Raw genomic sequence first — 25,478 nt, forward strand, 5'->3', positions numbered from 1 at the left:
GGGCATGCAGAGATAGAATGACAATCTGTCTAAGATATTCCGTTAAAACCTTATCCAGGTTTCCTATACCTTGTCTGTTTGTGCTTTTAGAATGACAAAAGAGCAAATGAAGCTTTTTTTATCTTTCTGCCTTCCAGAATTCTTTCCACATTGATGTGTATTCATCTGATTGTCAACTAATTTGCCCAACTATCATTGGCAAACTCCCAATGATGCTTCCCATCCCCTGTCCATGCTCACCAGAATGGTGCAGGGGTGAAAGGGGGGGAAGATGTCACTCAAGTTTACTAACTTCTGGGAATTCTCCTGGAATTACAACTTTGTCTCCAGTCTACAGCAATGGAAATGGCAGCTTCAGAGGGCAAGTTCTGCGACATCCATGCCGAGCTCCCTCCCCTCTCCAAATTCTGCCCTCCCTAGACACCACCCCACCCCAAATCTCCAGGCCTTTTCCAAGCCAGAGTTGCCAGTCCTAGCTGGAAGTGATTTCCGTGCAGGTAAGTGTAAGGTGATACAGACTGGAGCAAAACAAAACCCCAACTTTGAGTACATGCAAACGGGGTCTGAACTTGCTGAGACTGAGAGGGGAAAGATCTTGGGATCACAGTGAAAAGCTCCATGAAAATGTCAACCCAGAGTGCTGCAGCAGTGAAAGAGGCAAACTCTGTGCTGTGGATGATTAGGAAAGGGATTGAAAACAAGACAGAGAATAATATAACGTCCCTTTACAGATCTATTGCGTGGCCTTGTTTGGACTACTGTGTACAGTTCTGGCCATCATACCTCAAAAAGGACCTTGCTGAAATAGAAAAAGGACAGAAAAGGACAGTCAAGATTATTAAGGTGTTGAAGCACATTTCCTATGAGAAAAGGCTGAAAAGTCGGGGACTATTCAGTTTAGAAAATGACAACTCAGGGGTAACATGATAGAGGTTTATAAAATAATGCATGGGGTAGAGTGAGCATAATTCTTTTTCTCCCACTCCCAAAAATACTAGAACTGAGGGGTGCCCAATGAAGTTGATGGGCAGTAGGTTCAAGATGGACAAAATGAAATGCCCAATGAGTGATTAAAATGTGGGATTGCTGCCAGAGGATAAAGTGATATCTGCAGGCACAGACAGTTTTAAAAGAGGATTAGACAGATTTGTGGGGAGTAGATTGATTGGCGGCTACTAACCATGATGATTAAAGGGAACCTCCACATTCAGAGGCAGTGATTCCAGTGCCAGGAGGCCTCTATGCTCTGTTGATGCTCTTTTGGATAAATGAATTGGCCACTGCGTACAACAGGATGCTGGAGGAGATGAACCCACTGGTCTGATCCAGGACTCTTTTGTTCTTATGATGCTGTTGACAAAACAGAAGCCACAGTAATTTAAAAAACAAAAAACAAATAGGGACCAGAATAGTCTTTGCCTCATGGCTTTGGTCTCCTTTGCCTTTTGGGATTTTCTTCAGATCATACCTTCCAAATATCTTTCTTCAGATCATACCTTCCAAATATCATACCTTCCAAATATCTAACTGAAGGAAATATCCATGCCAAACTGCAGAGTCCATAAGAACTAGGCCCACACTGAATTTCTCTTTGACTGCAGACCTGTAGCTGCATCATCTGGAGAGGAGTGGCAAGGATTTTATTCTTCCCAAGTGCTGCTTCCCAAGAAGTCAACCATCTGGTTGAATTATCCATACAGATAATAAATGTGCTGCACCATTTGTACCCCCGTAGCTATCCAAGCAGGGTGGCTGGCCACCTGGGGATGATGGTGATGAGATCACACTTGGGAATGACACACAGGCATCCTCCCAAGAAGCTTGGAAAAACAAGCAGCCACTAGGGTGGGCCAGCAAAGAAAGTTGGAGCTGTTGGAAAGAAAAGATGAAAGTCAACTGGCACCCATGTGAAGAAGTTTATCTTCCTTCACTCTATAAACCTCCCTATCTGTTCACCATCCCTATTCCAACTTCAGGAGAGGGGAAGAGTCTCTGGTCACAAAGGGGCTTATGTATCAGTCACTACTAGGTGTCACTTTTACAGTGAGTTGGTATAGCATAGTGGTTAAGATTAGGAGTCAGGGAGTTCTTGTTCTGAATCTCACCTCCTCCTCATTCATGAGGTGGCCTTGGGAAAGCTACTAGCTTCCAACCCATCTGCATGATCAGCCTACCTTACAAGACGGTTGAAATTTAAGTTCTAAGTTCTAAATGTTGGTATAACAGGGGGTTGGGTTGAAGCATTTCAGACTGCAGCTCACATCTCTGAATGCTTTCTCTACCAACCCCCTACCAAAAGCTGCTCACAGACTACTAGACAGCAGGCAGGAAGATAAACGAGATGCTTCTCCTGGACATAATAGATTTCTTTTCTTTTCTTTTTTTTAATGGTGAAGCATTTGATCATGTGAATCCCCACTGACAGTCTAGGGGAACAGCCCAGGCACCAGGTTTCCCTACCTTCCTGGAAACTAGGCCTAATTCTCATATTCATGTAAGGTAATCCACCCACACGCAAGGAGCAAGCACAGCTGACCTGGGAACTGGTATGCTAATTTGGTCATCATTTCTTTCAAATTGCTGGCAAAAAGAAGAAGCAGCAGCAAGAGGCATGGATGCCCAACAGCTGGTGTCCATTAAAAGAGTCATTCTGTGTCTTTGCAAATAAAATCTTTACAGCTAAAACGCAAGAGCAACTGTTTTCTTTTGGTTGGTGGCATTTTTCCACACTTTATTTAGCATAGTTTTAAAGCAGCAAATCAAAATAGCATACCAGACAAAATGTTCACCCAACAAAGGGGGGCGGGAACATACTTGTAAGACTAATAGAAATGGAAAAATAGCAATTGCCGCCCGAATAATAATTTACCAAACTATGAATCGAACAAAAATCTTAACAATTTATAAAGGCCAATGAACATAGAAGCATACTGCAATCCTAAGCGGAGTTACACCTTTCTCAGCTCATTATTTTCAATGGATTTTGAAAGACATAACTAGGATTCTACTGGTAAACCACCACAAGGAAATCTGTGCTGCTAGCACAAGGTAATCAGTATTATTTATTTATATGCTTAAAGTGTTTTCATGCCACCACCTTGCCATCCAGTTTAGGGGCCCGGCAGTTGCCGCTCTTCTGAAGGGGACTGGAGTCCTCATGGAATTATGGCTGATCTGCTGACTGCAAAGATCACTTCCCCAAGAGGAAATGGTCGCTCAAGTCAAGTCAAGTCAAGGAACCTTTATTGGCATCATAATAATACAATGCTGTGTACATAGGGTTCGTTCACTGAATAAGGAAAGAAAAAACTGACAGGAAGTGGTAGCTTTAGAGGGCAAACTTTGTGGTATACCATAGATTTTTTGGGGTGAAATCCCTCCCCAATTTTTCCCTTCTACAGGCACCTGCCGCAAATTTCCAGGAACTTTTCCAGGCTAGTGTTGGCAAGCCTTGTTAGGCATCATGATGCATGATATACTCAGTATTGAATCGTAGCCTCTGCAGAGCATAGTACCCACCAGTGCAGCACAAGCACAGCCTGACTGAAATATCTGCGGTATAGAATAATCTAAGTGAGCTCTTCTTAAAAATCATTTGAGGATGATTGCAACAGGCAATCAAATTTACAGTTCCCTTGGTTAAGATATTGCACATCACTCTAACCAAGGCTAGTCTTAGATTTGCTATTTTTTTCTTTCAGATGTTAAGCAAGGTCGGCCCTGGGTTGGTAACTGAGACCACCAAAGAATGCCAGGGTTCCTGTGCAGAGGAAAGCAATGGCAAATCACCTCTGTTCGTCTTTTGCCTTGAAAACACTACTGGATTGCATAAGTTGGCTGTGACTTGGCAGCATTTTACACACACACACATTTTATTTTTGTTTACTTCATTTACAACCCGACTTTCTTGCTTAGACGCAAGGTAGATTACAATATATGCACATATACTTAAAAAAACAATCAGACAGAATAAGACATCCAGTAAACAATGCAATAGTACTGAGATTGCAGAGTACAAAAACAGTGGAAAAAGAAAAGAAACCTGTCTAAGGTTTGGCGTGCCATAATATGGAAAGCAGATCATAAAGGCAGAAGACAATGCAGTAAAAAGTTGACACATAAAATGAACATTGAAATAAACAGCAGTCCTATATTTCCTGAGCTGTTCCATTACACTACAGTTTTAAACTCTTGATTGCAAAAATGGTCTCCTGAACACTTTTGATTTGCACATTCTGTGAAATGCTAGAAGTGGGGGTCACTTCTTGATCTTCTCTGGCAGGCTGCTCCACAAGGTGGGAGCTACCACAGAGAGTGGTTCCTCAATGCCCTTGTGGGTTTTTCTGAACTACTTCCTGCTCCATTGAGGGGAAGAAGCCACCTTTCCTTGGGGGGAAAGAGCTGTTTGGGAGAATGGGCTGTTGCCAATTTTACCCATTTGCAGCCAGGGTGGCACAATCAGAATCCCTTGATTAAATCAGTGAAGTTGACATAGCAAAACATTTACATGGAGGGATTTTTTTAATGCAGTGGACCATTCAAATATGTGATCCCCCCCCAAATTTCTTGAAATGAATTAGAGTTCAGTGTTCATTGCATTTTTTGTAACTTTGTAGTCAGTCCCCCTTGAGTCTCAAAGAGAAAGGTGGAATAAATGAAGTAAATAAATAAAATAGTTAACCTCTTCAATCAGTCCATGCAGATGAGCTGAAGAACCGTCTTTTGACAAATCTCTGACAACTCCATTGTCTTGCCAATTCATCAATTGCAAGAGTATGTGTTTCCTGTACTGTGGACATTCCTGGAAATTATTTATCGTCATCTGGCAGGGATAATGAAAGCAGAGAGTAAAAGCATGCTAATAACAGCACGTATGACCAGAGAAGAGGGTGCCAGCTCCTAGAACTGTTGCGAGGGAAACCCTGGTGTTCATAAAGGATTTGCCAAAAATTCTCTCCAAGCAAGACAAATGTTGGAACTGAGAGTATCAAAGTTTTTGTTTGAGAAACATTTTGGAACCACCACAACTGTCATACATTATGCCTGTGTTACAAAGCATGAGATCAGAAAAGGCAGCTGGAATCTTGAATGGCTTCCACTGGAAAATGCAGTGCCAATAAAAAATGGGAATAACTCAAAATAGAACCTTCCAACTACAACTTTCAGATCACTTCCAGTTTTATGGCTGGAGTCCCATGTTCTCGGCTAGTTGCATACATTACTGACATGAATGTTGTATTTTTCATTTGATTTGTTCATGGGATCAGTCAGCATGCATGGCTGCAAAAGAAACCTCTGGCACTTACGCCACCTCTTCACTGATATTTAAAAGAGTAACTGCTTAAGCTGGGGGTTCACAAAAAAACTGTGTGATAGCCAAAAAGCAAAAAAGCAATGGGAGGCAATGGTGTCTCCACCCACTGACTTCACTACCATTAATGAGAAATTGCTTGGAGGTCAGAGCAGAGTGTGGGAATGAGCATCAAGATAGAAGTTCTACAATAACACGTGCCCCTTGGTTTTCAGTTTGATGTGGGAAATCCAACCATCTCTCCCAGATCTACCTGCTGAAAATAACGCAATCAACAACAGAACACTGCATATGAGTTCTGTAATGTCAAAGTGTATTGTACAATATTCCAAATTATTATAGTCACCAAATGTGCAATTATATATAATAGTCTATGTCTAAACAATAGACTTTTCTCTCATACTATCTAAATCAATACTAATAACATATATAACGTCTATTACAATAAACTATATATCACAATAAAGTTTAATTCAGTCCCCAAAGGATTTGCTATATATTTTCCTTCCAGTCACATGAGTAAATGAATACCGGTAAGTATTACACAAGTCAAATTTTGTATGTATAAGTATAACCAACGTAGGACTTGTTTCACAGGTCTTCTGCAGTAGAAGTAATCGGCCGCACCTGGACGATTGGGATCCGTGTAGTGTAATACACAAGTTGTTGTTACGGAGTTGGAGATCTCACTATCATATCAAGGGCATGCATCAATCAGAATATGACATGCATTTGTCTGTGTTTTCAACTCTTCTTCATCAATGAGTGACTCCTCAGTTAATCATTTATACTTAGCCATCACAGGGATTCTATTATTTGAACATATATAAAGGGTATGGTGTCTTGAGAATGATAAATCATTTCCTATTGTAATAATTCCTATGACAATCAATTCCTATATTATACTATTTTTAATCATACAGTCAATTTGTAAATATCAAAGTATATATCATAAATAATGTCTATAAAATGTGCTTCTCCTGTGACTCTACATATCGTTTTCTAGTAACCTCTTCTACAATCTTCAAAGGAAGGCCAGTATTATTATCTCCACAAGATAGATGGATGCTGAGGTATAAACTATCTGTTTTCTGTTCCTTCTCCAAGAAGCTCAAGGCAGTGTACATTGTTCTCTCTTCCTGCATGTTATCATCACAACAAAAACTGTAAGACAAATTAGGCTGAGAGAGAGAATAATTCACCTAAGGGTACCCAGAAAACTTCATGATCCAGAGGGTATTAGAACTCCAGACTCCTCAGTTTCACTCTAACACTTAGCCATAATAGGACATTCTCTCTTGCCAAACTAGGTATGATCTGGGAAATATGGGATTAGAATACCCCCATATGTTTTTTAAAGGCCCAGTTTAGTCCATGGCTCTGGAGCACAAGCAAATGAGTTAAACCTTTTATCTTTGTGGTATTTCCTCTGTTATCAAATCTTTCCCTTCTTGCACCCCAGAATTGCCATTTTCCTCACAGAGAAAAGTATGTAGGCACCATAATTTATTTACCTAAAATCTTTGTAAACATGCCTTTCTCTCCAAATACTCAGGATCCAATGAAGGCAACAATAGAGGTACTTGAACATTTTCTTTCATGAGGCAAACAGAAACTCCACAGGAGGCAATTTCTCATGAGAAAGGGAATAAGAAAAAGGGTTACCTGGAGGTCCAGATATGTTCTCAAACAGACATAGGATGTGTGTGGGAAAAGGTTACCTCTCCCCTTCACACACATATACAAACAATAGATATTCCCTGTCTCATATACCCCACAACAACAACTCACAGAGCTTTAATATTGATGATGGGGAGAAAGACGTGTATGGTATCTAATTTTTTTTACCTGCTAGAGTTTAAAACAGTCAACAAGGGGGGAAAGTGGGTGGGGGAAATTACATAGGATTGGAGATTTTAAAAAAAATCCCTCCTCTTTTGATATGAATTGTCTACTTTTTAGGGTTTGGTTACATGTCTGGAGTTCCCATTGCAAATCTCCAGAATTGCACATAATTTGTTCCTGACATGGTAGATTTCGGCGGTCATATACATTCTCTCCATAATCCTTACAATAGCCCTGCTAGGTAGGTCAGTTCAAATGTTCCTGAGGTCATCTAACAGGCCTGTGGCACAGAGGGAAGAATTCAGCCAGGCACTTTCTGGCTCAAAATGCTCCAAAACCACTTCTCCACACTCACTTATGGTCACTGACACACCCAGTCCTCTTCACACAATGGCTTTCAGCTGTGTTTCCCTTCAGTTCTGAACTGGCATATCCAACTTCAGAGCCTCCCCTCAGTAGATGACTGTTTAAATGAATGCAAAGTAACGGGTTTGTTGGTCTGTGTGACGGGTCATACCTAATCACCATAGAAATATATAATTACACCTGTCAAACTCATCTTGGTGTAATTGATTCAATAACTAACCATGTCATGAGGAGGCAAAGCTCAGAGGTCTCCCTGTGAGAAAATACTTGAACACAGCTAAGCATCTTGGTATTTTAATTGCTTGTCATCCTGCCAAGGTCTGATATTGTAGCTCTCCACAGCAACGGACTGGAATGGGCACATTTTAATAACTGGGAACAGTGAATTTATTAGTTGCTATTGTGTTCTCTCCCATCTACCTCCAACACAAAAACACCACAAAGCATTTTCAAATCACCTGACAAAGGAGGAAAGGTATTCTACATTGCCTCCCTCTCCCTCATTTTGCTACCTATGTGCTAATTGCCAGAGATTTGCTTGTAATGATGCCTCTCAAAAGGAATCAGTTTACGCCTGAAAATCTCCCCATGCCCAACCTGACAGGGTTTTAATCCCCAGCTTGGTCAACAGGACCAGCATGAAACCTATTCGGCCTAAGAAAAGCAAATCCACTCAATATATGATTTTCCACAGAGGGAGAAAGAGACTTCCACACACACACACAGAAAAAGCTCCGTGGTGAATTTCAATTATTTGCAATAAATGTTACTTGCTCATTAAGGTTTCCAGCACTCTTCATTCCAACGTGTTGGCCTGGAGTGACATTTGTGGGGGAGTTGCACTGCTTGAACAATGGACTCAGAGCATGGTCTATTTGCACATTACATATTCCAGACAGTGCATATCCCCCACCCGCACGTGCATGCACGCACGCGGTCTGGAAATTTGAGGGGTGGTGTGCTATGTAAGCCAATAGCATAGGTAACTTGCTTCCAGGTAGACCTGTGACATAGCAGCATTATGAACTAGGTAAGCCTATGCATCTTGTAACCAACCATACTAGACAATTCTGGACTGCTAGAGGGCTAGCATGCTTCAGGTAATTTTTGGCAGCCAGCAAATGCCCTTGAGGGTGGGGGTGGGGAGATGATAGATTGTGTTTTGCTTGGTAGATCATTTGAAGCTACCTTACACTTCATCAGACCCTGGGTCCATCTTACATGGTCTATTCTAACAAGGCAACAACCTGAGGTCCTTAATGTCTGTTACCTGATCTATTACCTGATCTATTCTTAATTTGAGACAATAGGGTTGTCAGTGTCACCTTCAGACATTTTTTAGAGATTTGGCCGTGGGAGGGCAGTGGCTTGGGATGGGATGGAACTCAGAAAGGATATAATGTCATAGAGGATTCAGAGCTGCCATTTCCTCCAGAGGAACACGTCTGAAGATCAGTTGTAATTGCTGGAGACCTCTATTGTCCCACCAGGAGGTTAGCAATCCTATCTTCAGAGCTTCAAAATCAGGCAGATGCTGTGAGATGAAAAGAAACTGGTGTTTTCTGGGATTTAGAATACCAATGGCTTTCCTAGAAAATACAATCCTTGCAAAGTGTTAATTTATTTAACCATTTATTTCCTATCCCCCACTTCGCCCACCAATGGGAATCCAAAATAGCATACAATATCATTTTCTTCTCCGCTGATATTGAGCAACCATTAATATTGCTTTTGGTAATCATGGTGCATCTCTCTTTCTTCACATGTATTTCTTATTAATACTAAAAAAAGGGAACAAAATCAGTAAAATAGGGGATTGGCAACAAGCCCAACACTGTGGCCACTGCCTGTGGCTGCTATTTATGCATTTGTGGTTTCCTGAACATTTAGTCAGTCAACCAAATGAGAAAAACTAGTGTAGAGTGACAAATCACAATCCTCCCCCCACACACATACACACACACCAGATGGATTAGAATACCTCTTTTTAAAATTGTTTTCTAATTCATTGTTTAAGACATAAAACAAAGATAATGGGAGACATAATGTGAGAATGTTCATGCAGCAAACAACACATTTGTTTCCATTTGGAATGTCTGCAAAATATTCAATCCCCCCCCCTCCCCAAAAGTCCTACTCTATCTGCAAAAAAAAATAAAAAGTGATCTGAAGAGTGGGGCGATTGAGCATCCCTGCCTAAGGCCTGTGCTGATACTCACTAGAACGAATGGCAGATTAAGAATGCATTTATTTACTGGGGCAGGTGAGGAGAGATTCATTCATTCATCCATCATGCTTTTCAACCAAAACTTGGCATCAAAGGCAATCAAAATCTAGTAAAAATGACAACTGAAGTTAAATATGAAATGGTTCCTTGGGAAGGGGATTCTCAACTGAAGTGGATCAAAGCATGATCTCTGGGCTGTTCTGCTCCTGCCCTCTAACAACTTCAACAACAGCCACCAGAAGCTGGGTTGGGGAGTTGGTTCTCAGCTAGAGATCTGAGTGATTACCAGGATAAGCATAAAACACACATTCAAAATAAGGGATCATCTTCAAAATATTATGCAGAATCATGCAAACATTGTCTGCTTCTGCATTGGAATATAGTCCTGAGCAAATATGAGAATTACCATTCATTTTTACGCAGTGCCTTTATCAAAACCATTATTTTGTGCATTGTGGTACTTTGATACAAGAGCATTTATGCCAAAATGTATTTTTACTTTCAAGTAGATGGCGTGAGCAGTGAAAGGTAGGCACTCGGACCCACGCAGAGCATTCTACAACAAAGAAGGTCTGGCATGTTTTGTTCTGTGATGGAGGAATATACAATATCCTAGCACCTCTACGTACAACAGAGTATACCAAGTTCCATTGCACGTCCCATCTCTCAAGTGCAAAAATACTATTGCATGTCAGCTAGCAAATGTTGTCAGAATGCCAAATGTTGAAATCAACCACCACAATCAACTATCGGGTGTTGAAATCAAAACACATTGGATATCAAATGACTGATATTAATTGGTAAGTTATTTTGTGCCTATTCAAATGTCCATTAGGGAACATTTGAGATCAAAGCTCACAGAGGAAAAATTCTGGCAAAAAAAAATCAGTTTGAAAGGAGTGGATTGGATTCAGTGGAATCATAAGCGGAAGGAGAGAAGCAGTTTTCCTCTCCTCAGCAGTCCCTTCCAACACTGGGAATGTTGTCACCTGGGGTCATGGAATCCAAGTGGACTAACCTCCATGTGTGATGGGAAGGTGCTCTGTCCCCCATCACTGCTCCATAGGACAGGCGAGAAAAATTGGTTCCATGAAACTGGCTTCTGTTGATGCCACAATGCCATTTCCAACAGTGTAACCACACCACATCATTATACCAGGGGGCACTCTTATATTTACCCCAAACTCTATGGTTTTTACCAAAAAGTTTCAAATGAATCCGAGCATGTCCTGTGACATGGTAACATTACTTCCGGTTATGCAGTCACAAGTGACATTATGGCATCAATGCCATTTGAGTAAGTCTCTCTTTCCCCAATCTCCTAGGGGCTGACCTTGGCTGGCAAACCTATTCTTCCTCAAGCTAAGTTTCAATGAAACAAGAGGGAGGTAAAGGGATCTATCCCCCTTATACTTCCTCACTGCAGTTCCCTGACCTGCATGGCTACTGACCCCTGCAAATCCCATGACCTTAGAAGTCAACTTTCCTAGGGTTGGAAGAGATTGTTGGGGAAGATGAGGGCTGCCAAACTCAGTCAAAAGGGTGTGAATTGCTGGCATCCTCAGTTAAAAGGACCAGGTAATCAGTGATGTGAAAGGCCTTGACTTGCGACCCTAGTAAAGTGCTATCACCAGCATAGACAATTCTGAACTTGCAGACCATTCATTTAATTCAGAGTAAGACAGTCTCTTGCATTCAGTCTCCCTTGAGCCAGGGTCTAAAAACTTTAGCTACACCACTGCAAGACATTATGGGAGAAGATGCATCATGCACGTTTGTCTAATTTCAGATCAGCTGGGGTCCAATCTGACGCAGCGTCTCACCTCTATCAGCGTGATTTCAATAGGTTCGTATGTGGCTGGCTTTGATAATGTGGGACTTTCAGTACTTAACTGTGATGTGTCCATCGGAAAATGTATGTTGACACTAATTAAAATTTCAGGCTGCTTTCCCAAAGTGTGGATTGATGTGTAAGGAAGAAAGCATCAAGACAGAGAGCTGTTCTAAAACAGAAAATTGCTGTTTGCTGTTCAATGAATTGCCATACCAATCTCAAGGTTAGTGCTCCTTTTACAAGACAATGTGCCTCTCCGAGGTATCATAATAGTACGGGATCCAGCAGTTGCCATGGCGCCCGCCTCTGTGCTGCATAACAAAAGTATAATATGCATTTAGGTAAACCTCCTCGCGAGTTATCTGTCCCAAGTTCCTAATGCTATGCTAAGTAAGTTATCTACCCTTTGCTGTGTCTTTTTTTTAAAAAAAAGTTTTAAAAATTTAAATTGAAGAAACATGTTTTGGGCGCATTGCCTTTTGTGGAATTGTCATTAGACGCTTTGCATTTTGCTGAGGAGGGTTTTCTTGATTTCTTTGCTTTGAACAATACAATCTAATCCAAAAGGCCCATGAAGATGAGGAAGGAGGACCTGAATTCTTGTTATGAACTGTGGAGGATCAGAATTCAGACAAGTGGAGACTCACAGAAACACAAAGTATTTGCATGATGTTCAGATTCAAGATTTGGATAAGTGGAAGATCATAAATGCTGTTTTCTATTGACTTTGAGGACTACTTCCTAGATGACATTTTAAACAATATGGGCATGTCTGAAAGTCATTTCTATGCCTTGAAGGCTCACACTACACATCACTCTAGAAAAGAAGGTTAAGAATCCTGCTTTCCAGAAATTCCCTGAAAATATTCCCCACTTCCCTAATCCATGTTATTCTAAGGGCTCAGCCCACCACAGTATGGTTTTTCAGAATGAAAGTATTGCCATCAAGGGAGCTGAAAAATTTTCTTTAAATACCTACTGTTAAAAAAATGTTCATCTGTGTTTTAACCAATTGGCAAGAGACTTTCAGAGTTGTCTGTGTAGAGACCCTAGTATTTTTTTGTTAGTTAGTCTCCAATACAAATACTAACCAACCACCAGTACTGACCCTGCATAGTTTCTGAAAACTGATGAGATGTGGCTATCCTGGACTATCAAGGTCAGGGTTAACACTGACCAAGAGCTTCTTACTTCTTGCTAGAATGAACAGGATGATGTTACAGCAGTAAACAGCTAATCATATTTAGTTGCACGATGACACCATTGTGGCCAAAATATGAGAATGCTTCCTGGATTGGTCTCATCAGACAGCCTAGCCAGTAGAGTTCCTTAGCATGGGTGGTTTATATTTCTTTGATTATTTTTATCCCACTTTTTCTCTAAGGAAAGAGCTCCAGGTGGTGTACAACACACATGGTTCTCCCTTTCCCCATTTTATCCTGGCTTAAGATCACCCAGTAAATTTCATAGAGACCAGAGCTCTGAACCTAAGTCTCTCAAGTTCTAGTCCAGCACCTTAATACTGGCTCTCTCACTTAGCTTATGAACAAATCAGTAAATGTATACCATGCTTTTCTGTTATAAATAATAGCTAACTACGAAGGATCAAAGGAACATGAAAGAAAACTGAACTCAAAACACCAGTTTTTAGAAGCTGTGGTCTAACAGTGCCATTCTAACTAGTCATACCCTTCTGTCAATTGAAGTCAGTGTAAAAAAGGGGACACCTTTTTAAAAAATAATAGCAGCAAAAATATAACTAAGACAAAAACAGTGAGTAAAATCAAAAGTAAGGTTTGAAAATTAAATAACAGAAACCACTGCAATATTGATAAAAGTGTTGATTCATCCAGTCTAGGAAAATTAACACCAAAAGTCTTCTAGGATGGATTTTTTAAAAAGTTATATACAGTCTCTAGAAGAGCAGGACTATCTGAGGGGGGCTATAGCAGAGAATTCCACTGTCAGGATCTCAGCTGAGAAAGCTCTGTCCTATGTTGCCAACCACACTTTCTCCAACTTGCACAGGGTCCTGGAACAGGGTACCAAGAGCCAATTTTATAGCATGGGCAAGGTGAGGAGGATGAAGGCAGATCCTCAAGTACCCCAGCTTTCAGGTCTAAAAATGTAAAGGTTAATGCCCACACTTTGAATTGAACTCAGAAACAGATTGGAACCCAGTGGAGCTGAGTTTTTAAAAAATCCCTGCAAGGCATCTACAGCAAGTTCCAATAAGACTCTTGCTGCCATATTCTGAGTTCAAAGGCTGAAAATTAGGCTTGCCCACCAGCAGGAGTCCAGAGAGGACAGGAATGGGGGGGGGGGGGTTTAAATGTATCAAGTCATTTCCGGGGAAGTGACAGCATGCTTTTCTATGAATCACTGGAACCTCTATGGTAAAACCAAAGTATTTCTGATGATTCCAAGAGAGGCATAACATAGCTTCCAGGTTTTTCTGGGAAGTGATGTAATGCCATTACCCAGTGGTAGTTTTTCCCACCTCCCATCAGCCACTTGAGTTCAAGTAGACAACAAGAGCTGGACGCAGGAAAATGAAAAGCCTACTGGGCTCTTGAGGTTGTTTTCTGCAGTCACATCTCCTGGGCTCATCTGATCAGGGTTGCCTACTCTGTCTGGCAGAAGCTCTCCAGCATCTCCAAGTCATTAGGTAAAGGTAGATTAGTGGTGGGATCCAAAAATTTTAATAACAGGTTCCAATAGTGGTGAGATTCAAACAGTGGCGCCGCCGCACATACGCACCTCCAGTCCTTATTGGGCAGGGAGGTTGCTTTAGTAACCCCTTCTCGGCACTCAGAAAAAATTAGTAACCACTTCTAGAGAAGTGGTGAGAACTGGTTGGATCCCACCTCTGAGGTAGACCCCCTGTGCACATCCTGGGTCATTACTAACCCATAGGATGACATCACATCACAATATTTACCAGGATGGTTTGCCATTGCCTTCCCCAGTTGTCTACCCTTTACCCCCAGAAAGCTGGATACTCGTTTCACCACAGAAGGCTGAGTCAGCCTTGACCCAGCTACCTGAAACTGACTTCCCTCAGGGTTGAACTCAGGCTGTGAGTAGATCTTTGACAGCAGTACTGCAGCTTACCACGCTGTGCCATGGGAATCCATTACCAACCCTTTAACTGGAGTTGCCAGGATTGAACTTAGGACTCTGCATGCAAAGCAGCTGCTTATCCACCCAATCAGTTATGCCATCTAGCTCAGACTTATCTACTCTCACTGGCAGCAGGGCTCAAGTAGGGAAAGGTCCCAGGGATGCCCGGGTGCTACACCTGGGCACTTCTGCAAGCAACGTAGGTTCTCAAGCACATCTATGCACACTTATACCTGGAGGGTTTCAGATGATTATTATTCTAATCAGAGCCACTTTTTAAAAGTTCACTGAAATGGGTAACTGTGAGTCTCTAGTTATTTTTAAAAAATGGGTCTATCCCTGGTCCACAACAACTCAGTCCCAGACAAACTGAAAAGGCTGATCTGCACGTGTCTTGCAGACTTTTAAGCACAGTGGTGTTCTGCACTTCACATTCGATATCTATTTGCTGCAAACCTTAAATAAATAAATAAATAAATAAATAAATAAATAAATAAATAAATAAATAAATAAATGATGTTCTAACAGAAAATAACCCTCCAAAAAACTGTGCCCCCTCCATTGTTTCTCCGTCTTTTATCCTTTTGCTTCTGAGAGTTGCAGCATTCCACAGTAACCAGGATTACATTATCATAACCCAACTTCCTTTTTTGTCAGAGAGAAAACACATTTCATTCTTCTGAAAATAATACTTTGCGATCCAGAAAACTTCAAACCCTCACCCATCCACACCCCGCATACCATCGCTTTTCATCAGAACTTGGTGGAGAAACAGATCCTATTTGCAATTCATTTGCATAGGGTTTCATTTAGTTGCTTTATCTCAGCAGGGATAACAGGCATGCAAGCCAAGAGTCCTTTTCAAATGAAAGACGGTCTGCCGAGAAAAAGGCAGTATTTTGCCATTATGTTGCTTTTAAGTTTAGAGACTGAACTGGGGGGATGGGGAGGGGAACAGTCATGTCCACTTTGAGAAGAAACTGTCAGTTTGGAGCTCTCTGCCACAAGAGGTGGCTGGCAAGGGTGCAGAAGGCTTTAAAAAGAAAAAAACGAGCATGTTTGTGAAGGATAGTCAGGGCTACACAGGTGTCACACTTCTGTGGAAGAAATGACAGACAGCAGAGTGGACAAACAATCCACAGAATTGTTAACTTAATTTTTTAAAAATACATCAAGATTTTAGTCCTCATGATTGCAAAGGTAATTGGGCAGATGGCAGTGTTTCCTGAGATACTGGAAGTGTTAATAATTTCCAGATGGTCAGGAACAGAATCCAGTTTGCAGAGAATCACAGGTTTTACAGATATTCTAATGCAAGTTTCTTGTCCATGCCTGCAAAACCTACTGTGGTGCACTGGACTAGGACTGGGGAAACCATGATTTAGATCCTCACTCCATCATGAAGCTCACTGGATGACCATGGGCCAGTCATATCATGTCTTAGCTTAGCCTCCCTAACAGGGTTGTTGTAGGAGAGGAAAACATGTTCATCACCCTGAACCCCTTCGAGAGAGGTTGGAATAAGAATGCCCCAAATAACTAAAGAAATACAAAAACAAGCCAGGTTCAATACCTGGTATTGCCAGATAAAAGGATCCCAGGTCTGGGGAAGATCTTTCTCAGTCCAAGATTCTGGAGTGGTCACTGCTCGTCAGATCTGACATCATTGAGTCAAGTAGCTTATGGTCTGAATCTGTATAAGGCACCTTCATATGTTCCGCTGATTTTGTTTTGACCAGAGTCTTAATTGATGAAAGGAGATAAAACGCATTTATAAAGGCATGCCAACAATATTGTCATGGAGACAGGGTTGCAAGATTCCCCTTCCAAATTTCTATTGCAAAGCAAATACAGTGCTATCTGATCTCTTCCTTGGATGTGCAGGGCTTAAAATAAGGAAAACACACAATGATCTCTGAGACTGGGATACTTTGGGGAAAGGATCAAAATTACGTAGCAACCTTTCAAATAATCTGGCAATTTTATCTAGGTCTTCACTGGCCTTGCCTCTATTGAATTTAAGATTTGCTGGAAAAGTACTAATATAAATTGGTAATTTGTCCTGTGATGCTTCTGAACTTTTCCTGTATCTCTGATTGCCACCTCGCCCCATCCTTCTTTTATCAGCTTTCATTAAGCTGTATCAAAATTTAAGTTCTAATCCTGAGAGGAGATCATTTTAACTTCAGAGAACCACCAGAATCCTTCTGCCTGTTCCTAGCATGGTTCAAACTTTCTACTGTAATGTCCTCATGAGCTGACCCCCCCCCCCTTTTCACTCAGAGCAAATAATGTTGCATTAGCTGGTTTAGAGAAGAGGGATGGGCATTGCTTGATACCATCCGATTTTCACAGTGCTAAATCAATAGGATTTAAAAGGCTAACATGGATCTTTGCTTTAACAAAACCCAAACTTGATTGGCAGTTGTCCCTTCTACATTACAGGGGCTGGGGCATGGCGCCCCCTGCAATCGGGAAAACCACATAAAACTCAATATGCAAAGATCACTGCAGATCGCTGCAAGTTGTCATGTGAGAGATTGCTGTAAAAACGCTTTGAACCACAGTTCTTTTACTACAAATTTAATTTTAAGGGAAAAAATTGTGTAGCCGTTCATTTTATTAAACAGTTCTACCATTAAAATTCCCCTTTACAGAACTTTCTCGTGCTGACCTGCGATATAAACTGTGATCGGGAAAGTTGTGATGTGGAAGAGACAACTGTACTGGTAACATGCAGAAAGTAAGAAGCAAGGAAGAACAAAATATCACCATTTGAATCAAGTGGGATGAAGAACAAAACAAACTGAAGTGACCCCATTGAAACAGAATTCTAGTCCTTCCGGCAATCATGGAAACCCATAAGCTACTCACAAAACATTCATCGGGCTCCCATATTAAAACTGCAGTCCTAAGCAGAACATGTTAAAGTCCATTTAAATCGTGGCCTTAGAATAGTGGAACTCTGCCATTCTAAAAATGCAAAAGAACTACTAAAATGGATGAAGCCCAATACTACCATCAGTAATATTGTGTCACATTTCACCAGGTTTTCTGATCCTTCCTGAATTGGCTACCAATTTCTTAACAAATTGCAAAAGCTAGATTCCAAGATGAAACATATGCCCAGAGCAGGCATTCAGATATGGCTACTGCTACAAGTAATCTAATGAACACATTTACTGAAAGTTCAGTCCAACTGCAGAGAAAAGATGTCTTCAGATTTCCCTCCCTCCCCTCACCTCCCTATGTCTTTTGAAACCATCTTCTCTCTCTTTATTGCATGAAAATCCAGCAAGCCATTTCCAATGGGGGAAAAGACCAATGGGCGAATGCACTCAAACACTTCTGAGCTCCTCTCCATTCTCTGCCTGACTGGGGTACATCTAGGAAGGAGCATCAGGGGCCCTCCCTGAAAGGCCCAGGAGTGTGGATTTACTTTTCCTAAATCCTCTAAGTCTTAAAGCCCTTCACACCATTTGGTCTTGGCCTGATCCAATCGGGAGGTGTAAACACGGGTGACAATAAAGAAACCATCTGGCAAAGTGGCCGGCTAGGCAAACAATGACAAGGCCCAGTGAAAAGACCTGTCAGGATTTCTACAAACATGTGAACTCCTTTAAACTGTGAGACTTTAGCAGCTTCCTCCTCCAGTCAAGTAAACAAACACGCTACTTGCGCCAACTCTTGTGTTGTGTCGATTTTGTTGTGGGGTTTTTTGTGGGGGAGGGGACAGGTCATTTTTATGGGAGATGGGAATACGCCAAGCCGAAAAGGGTTTGCATTGTGTCTTTCAAAAACTATATGCAGATTGATGAGGTCAGGGGGAAAAGAAAAGAGGAGGGGAACCCCGACGACGATGAACTAGCCAGACTTCACTTTTTGCATGGCGCTTTACTGTCAGGTTGATGTACTGGAAGTCTTTATTGCTTTCGGCTTGGGCCTCTCTGTAGCTCATTCTCCTTGGAAGCTGTTCTCATGCTTTCTTATCACCTGCTGAGGCCTTGATCATGGAGAGAGGAGACGAGCAGCAGGGGACAATTAGAGAAGACTTCAGACTTTGATCATTTGACCATATGTGAATACAACAGCTGACCACATGTTTGAAAAGACAACTAAACTTAAAAGTATTGGGGGACTGGAAAAAATGCACAAAAGCAAAGCATAGATACTTAAATTTACATTTTAATTATCTAGCAGTTGAATGCAGCATTCAACTTTTCCAACAAAAAAAACCCTATCCAAAAATGCACTTTTATGCATTCAACACCCCCCCCCAGCAATACTGCATTAAAAAAAATACATATCGCTTAAAAATATCCCTTGTTTTTTCTGCCTCTCCAACTGAGAACTTTTTTCCTTTAAAAATGCTTTTAGAGACAATCTGTCAACTCCTGTGCAATGATATGAACTCCATTTTAAAAGCAACTCCAAATGATTTAATTATAAAAGGCAATATTTAAATGTAAGAATCTACTGTTATCTTAAACCACCCATTCCCCACTTTTAAAAGTACCACCCAAGCAACACAAAGATTTTTTACAAGTGCTGAAAAACAGATGGGAATTCTGAAAGTTTTTTTTAAAAAAAGGCAGACTCAGAATGTCACTTTTTAATTCTTTTTTAAAAACATGGCATGAAAATATTCTAAAGATTCTAAAATAGACATGAATTCTTGCACTTTAAAAAAAGATACAATCAGCATTTGAACTTTATGAAGGGAAATAATGTCTCATCCTGAACTCTTTATTTGCAGTGACAGAAACGTAGTTATCTTCAAAAGTGTTTCAGATTTATAATACATATATTTTTAAACAATGGATGATTTATCATTGTTTGTGGAACACGATATCTTCTTCACTTACTAGGCAATTAACATATTCATGAAATGTCTATTTATTCTCAAATAGCAGGATAATAGAAAAATAACACTAATTGTTTTGACAGCAGTGTGCTTGAGAGTTATCTGAGGCAGTAAATGTTTCTTTTGAAAAGAGGCGGGATGTTCTCTCCTTTGGAGGAGAGTTTATCTCAGAATCAAGCATATTTTATCCCCCTCCTAGCCAGAGCAATATCTAGATAGGGACATTAGGAGATGGAATTAAAGAGCAATCAGTTGTAATTTTTTTCCTCCTTAGGAGCTGCCTGCATGTTTTAATTATAATCACAAGAATCAACAGGGTTTTTAATTCTTTTACAAAAGCCCTGCTTATGTTTACACAAATATAGTATTTTAGAAGTTTCAACAATTTCCTTAGAATTCACTTGGACCACAGAATACATTGGGACTGTTCAGTTAAAGGAAAGACAGTCACTATCTTAGAATATTCTGATTTGTTTGGTGAGGCCAGGAAAGTCATAATTTCAGACTATACTCAATCATTCCTCAGAAACACCTATATCTCTAGCCAGTTCATGGTTTTTCCTCACTGGCTCTACTATAAACAATGGAATTGGTTTATGTACAACATGTGCATAGCAAAGGCACAATTCGTGTGTGTGTGTGTGTGTGTGTGTGTGTGTGTGTGTGTGTGTGTGTGTGTGTGTGTTTATATATAGGTAATACTTTAACCTGTAAAAGAAACCCTAATTCACAGTAATTCTGCAAGGAGGGAATCTTTAATCCCTGCTCTATTGCTCTTGCTGATTATTCCTTCAATTTGGTTTGATTTGATTTATTAAATTTATAGGCCGCCTCATCCCTAAAGGGCTCAAAATCTGGAAAAGCATGCCTGATGCTATTTGATATGCAATTTTTTGAGTTATTTACAATGTTATAATTCCTACCTTGCAGTAACTAATCTGTACAAAATGTGGAAAATGTAGGCTTGTAGAATGTGCGTTATTTGCTTTGATTGCAGAATGCAGGTTTTCTGGATGAAAAATGCAAGATTTCTTGACTCAGATGTACAGGGAAATGCATGAGGCCAAAGCTGATTGAACATAGATAATGCATACACACACATATTCACAGTTTCTCCCTACGCTTCTAACTCAGTGATTCTCTCCAGTCTGGAAATCTCTGGTTTTGTTTTATTTATTTTTTTCAAAGCCATGAATCATAAACCACCTCTCCTCCCAAGATCTGCTGCTGCCACTTCCATAGTTACTGAGGAGGAAAAAAAAGAGGCACTTGGGAGAAAGCTGAGCTAGTAAAGTTCACAGAAGACTGAGCACAGGGTAGGAAGTCCTGGAGCATCCTGGGAGAACACGGACACTTCTTCTCCCTGGCATATTCTGGGAGAATTTACAAATTTTATAACTGGCATTTTCCCATGATAAAAAAGCAATAGAGAGCAGACATTTCCTTGCAATCAAGCATATTTCATGTGTTATCTTCAACCATATTCTTGCACCTTACTGATTGTGACCTCTGCCTCTAAGATTGTAGCTTTTTGACATTGCAAAGATTTATACCTTTAACCTTTCTTGCTTACCCAGGAAATTATTTCCACAGTGGCCCAGCTACAAAAAAGGGGTCTAGATCCTGAACCAATGTTGTACAGTAAAATCAGTGGGCCATAACTAATTGGAAAGCCAGAAGTAAAACATCTGTCAGTCCTCAGTTGACTCAGAGGACCAACCACTGATTGACAGGGATCCATAAGAATCCCTACATGACTGCAGCTAAGCCATGGCATACAGTTTGTTACACAAGTCACCTGTGAGCAGTAATCTGAATAATGTATCTAGTCCTCATTGTGAAGAAAGGGGAGAAATAGGTTCCTATTTACTGCTAAAAGCAGCACGCGATTCAGCCAGTTTCAGAATCTTTCCACTGGGCTTTCTTTTGCTTATTTTCTTTGCCCCACCAGAACTGTTCTGTTTGGTAGCTACTTCACTTATTCACAAGGGCTAAGTTGCAAAAATAAAATCAAACACATTTTTATTATAAAGTGTGTACAAATAGTAAAATTAAAAACATCTCAGATCTGAAATGCAAACTGCTAGCTGTACCTACATAGTTGGTGTCGATATCAAGTGACCAAACAAAGACCATACGTGTTTTCAGCCTCAAGGGATTTCCTCAGTGGTCAAAGGTAGACTGTTTGCTAACACACACGCATACACACACATACAGAAAGTAATATATTTTAATCATAGCCAGGTGTTACTATCTGGAGAAAAAAGGGGAAAATGAGTAAAAAAAATTATAAATTATTCAAATTTTATCTCTGTTTTTAACCAAAACAGGAGCAGCAGTGGTGTAGGAGGTTAAGAGCTCATGTATCTAATCTGGAGGAATCGGGTTTGATTCCCAGCTCCGCTGCCTGAGCTGTGGAGGCTTATCTGGGGAATTCAGATTAGCCTGTACACTCCCACACACGCCAGCAGGATGACCTTGGGCTAGTTACAGCTTCTCAGAGCTCAGCCCCACCTACCTCACAGGGTGTTTGTTGAGAGGCGGGAAGGGAAAGGAGATTGTAAGCCCCTTTGAGTCTCCTGCAGGAGAGAAAGGGGGGATATAATCCAAACTCTTCTTCAAAAAAAACAACAACAGAGTAATCTACGTCTTATATTGTGTGGCATAATGTAGATATATTTGGTAGGGACTACAGGTTAGGGTCAGGAACAAACTGGGATATTAGAAGGGTCCAGGAACAAGCTGAGCCAAATGGCTGCTGAGGAACTAGCCATTCTTCAGGGGCCACTCAGCTGGACCCAGACAGCGGCTAGTACAAGGACAGTACAGGCTTCCCCATCACCTCCTCCCCAGTTTCCACTGGCCAGGTCCATCCCAAGCAGACCTTGCAGGGCCATCAGCGTAACTGTGTGTGGTTTGGTCCTGCCTGGCAGCAACTCCACAGGGCAGTGACCTTCCAGGAACTGCCCCAAAGGGTACAACAGCCAATCCACCCCATCATTCATTCATTCATTCATTCATTCATTCATTCATTCATTCATTCATTCATTCATTCATTCATTCATTTATGTTGTGGTGTAGTGGATAAGAGCAGTGGATTGTAACTTGGAGAACCAGGTTTGATTCCTCTCTCTCTCTCTGCTGAGTGATCTTGGGCTAGTCACAGTTCTCTCAGAACTCTCTCAGCCGCACCTACCTCACAAGGTGCCTGTTGTGGGGAGATGAGAGGAAGGAGTTTGTAAGTCACTTTGAGACTTCTTATGCAAAGGTGGTGCTTGAAGTGGTACTTGAAGCAAGACCTCAGACTTTGCCCACCCCAAAAAGCAGCCAAACTCCCCAGCCACCGCCGCCCCCCCCATTAAAAAAAAAAGACAAACCTGCTTCCTCCTAGAGGGGAGGGCTGGCTGGAACAGGCGGCTGTGAGACAAGTGGGACTTTTTGCTGCCTCTGCCCTGTCCCCACCACTGGGGGAGGGCAGGCTGGACTGCAGCCAGGTGAGTGGGAAGGCGCCTTGTTACCATTGCCTCATCCACACCACTCACCCCACCCTTCCAAGTGGAAGCAAGGCCTAGAGGCAGGGATGGGGCAGCAGCAGCAGTAGTAAGGGGCCCTCACCCAGTAGTAACTCAGCCAACCCCCCCCCCCCGGAGGAAGCAGGACCCAGCAGGTGAGCAGGAGGGTGCCTTCCTGCTGCCGCCACTGCCCATCCTTACTGCTGGGCCCTGCTTCCTCCAGAGAGGAGGATGAGTAGGCAGGGGTTGGGGGGAGAGGGGAAGAAGCAGCCAGCGAGCAGGCATGCAGCAGGTGGATGAACAGCTGCGCTTGCTCCGGGGGGCGAGTCGGACAGCCCAGTGCGCACCCACATGACATGTTAGAGTGGCACCTGGATTGTCCAACCCCTCTGTCCCACCCTAGATTTGCTACTGTCCTTATGGTTTAGAAAAATGGGGTATAGATCCAAATTTCTTTTTCTTCTTCCATTAATACTCCATTTTCCTCTCCAACAGGATCCCCAAGTGGCTTACAACATTCTGCTCTGTTCCGTTTTGCATTCAAAAAACTCTGTGAGTTATGTTAGGGTGTGAGGGTGTAAAGGCCCAAGCTCATCCAGCAAGCTTCCACAGCAAAGTAGGAATTCAGACCTGAGTTTCCCAGATCCTCGTCTGATATGTGTAATTGGCGGATTCCATGCAGCATAAATATAACGTCTTTTGGACATTATACAAAGCATTTGGGGGAAGAACTTCACACAGCTCTCTTCCCCAAAATGACCTTAGCCCATTTTATAATTCGTTGTACCTAGTGATTCCACGCATGTATTGTTTTTCCTCTCTTTTGTTTTGAGGGGGAAGCCACGGCGACATGACTAGAGAAGCTGCAATATGTGCATATTTGTGTCACCATATTTTCTGAGACATCCCCCTCAAAACAAAACAAAACAAAAAAGGGAGAACAACATATGCACAAGATAACTAGGCAAAACACAATGTATTCATTTACTTTTTACAGTGAAATAGCAAACAAATGAGCTTCAAGCAGAGGAAACCTGTGGAATGTTTGTGGAATGCCCTCCCTTTTGAGGCCTACCTCTTGCCTACCTTTACTGTCTTTTAGGCACCAGATTTCTCTTTACACTTCTCTTCACCCAGGCTTTGAACTAGGACTTCGGAAATTAATTGGCAATGACAGCCCCTCAAACCCACTCAAATTAATTGTTAATTGCGGATTAAGTGTTTCGTTGCTTCGAAACAGTGAGGCGAATTAGTCAGTCAATAATGAATTGGCTGTATTGTCGCTTTGAAACGATCTCGATATCGTAGCTTCGAAAAGCGAGGGAAACTGTATAACAAAAGTCGCGTTCTCTGCCCATCACGACTCTCCCGTTCTGCGCATGCGAACGAAGCGGCTCCTGATTGGTTGAGTGGATGCGGTGTCGTTTCGATGCGTCCGCATTTCGAAGCTTCAATGCGATATCGACCTTGTTCCACCAGCGAGTCGCGGTTCATAACTGCGACAGGGATGTCGCAGTTCCGAGCAGGGGAAACAGAGACAAGACAACATCGAGCTCGGTTGTAGTGCGGATACACTGAGTTGAACCTGAGTAGAAACCGGTACAACACAGTAAGTGCGGAAAGACCCCTAGGAGCTTCCATCTCACATAATTGTCTTACAGTCAGATCCTAGTCCCAGGACTGCTTCATCAACATCATTTTACTCCGCTTTCTTTTGCATGCTAATTGTTAATGGCTGGCTTTATTGACATGCTTTATTTGCTCTTCTTGATATTATGGGCTTGTCATTTGCTTTGTTCTGCTTTTTTTAGTTGTGAGCCACCCTAGACCAACCTGGGGAGGCAGCGTCCTGATTTCCTAAAAATAAATGCTGTGGAAAATATTTTGAAATCATTGATTTCAGGCTCCAAACATTTTGGTAAGCCACACATCCTTTTTCTGTTGTGCTGGATGTTCAGACTCTAACAGTGTCTTTGCTATGTTGTGACATGTTATGATAAAGCTGAGCTCTTCATGAATTGGAATGTGCATTTTGGGTTGAATCCAGACTAAATTGGCAATTTCCAACAATTTTCCTGATCCTGCTGCATTCCCATCCCATGTCATCAAGAGCAGAATCTTGTGGAGAACTGGGGGCAGCAGTTGGAGAGGGAAGGAAAGTTCTGTTCTGCCTTTGGAAAATTCCATCTGGATTCAACCCTTTGTTTTGGCATTTGTTTGTTTGTTTTGATCCTCTGAGGGATGCTGAGAAGGCTTTTGTCTTCTTTTATTTATTATTCCTCATCTCTTGCTTTCCAGCATTCCAAAATATAAAATAAAAGATTCCTCTATCCAAGCCTTAATGAAATTTCTCTTTCTCTTGGCTCAGCTTGCCTTAAATATGCAACATATCTTCC

This window comes from Sphaerodactylus townsendi, linkage group LG13 (genome assembly GCF_021028975.2).
Source record: "Sphaerodactylus townsendi isolate TG3544 linkage group LG13, MPM_Stown_v2.3, whole genome shotgun sequence".
Lineage (NCBI taxonomy): Eukaryota > Metazoa > Chordata > Lepidosauria > Squamata > Sphaerodactylidae > Sphaerodactylus > Sphaerodactylus townsendi.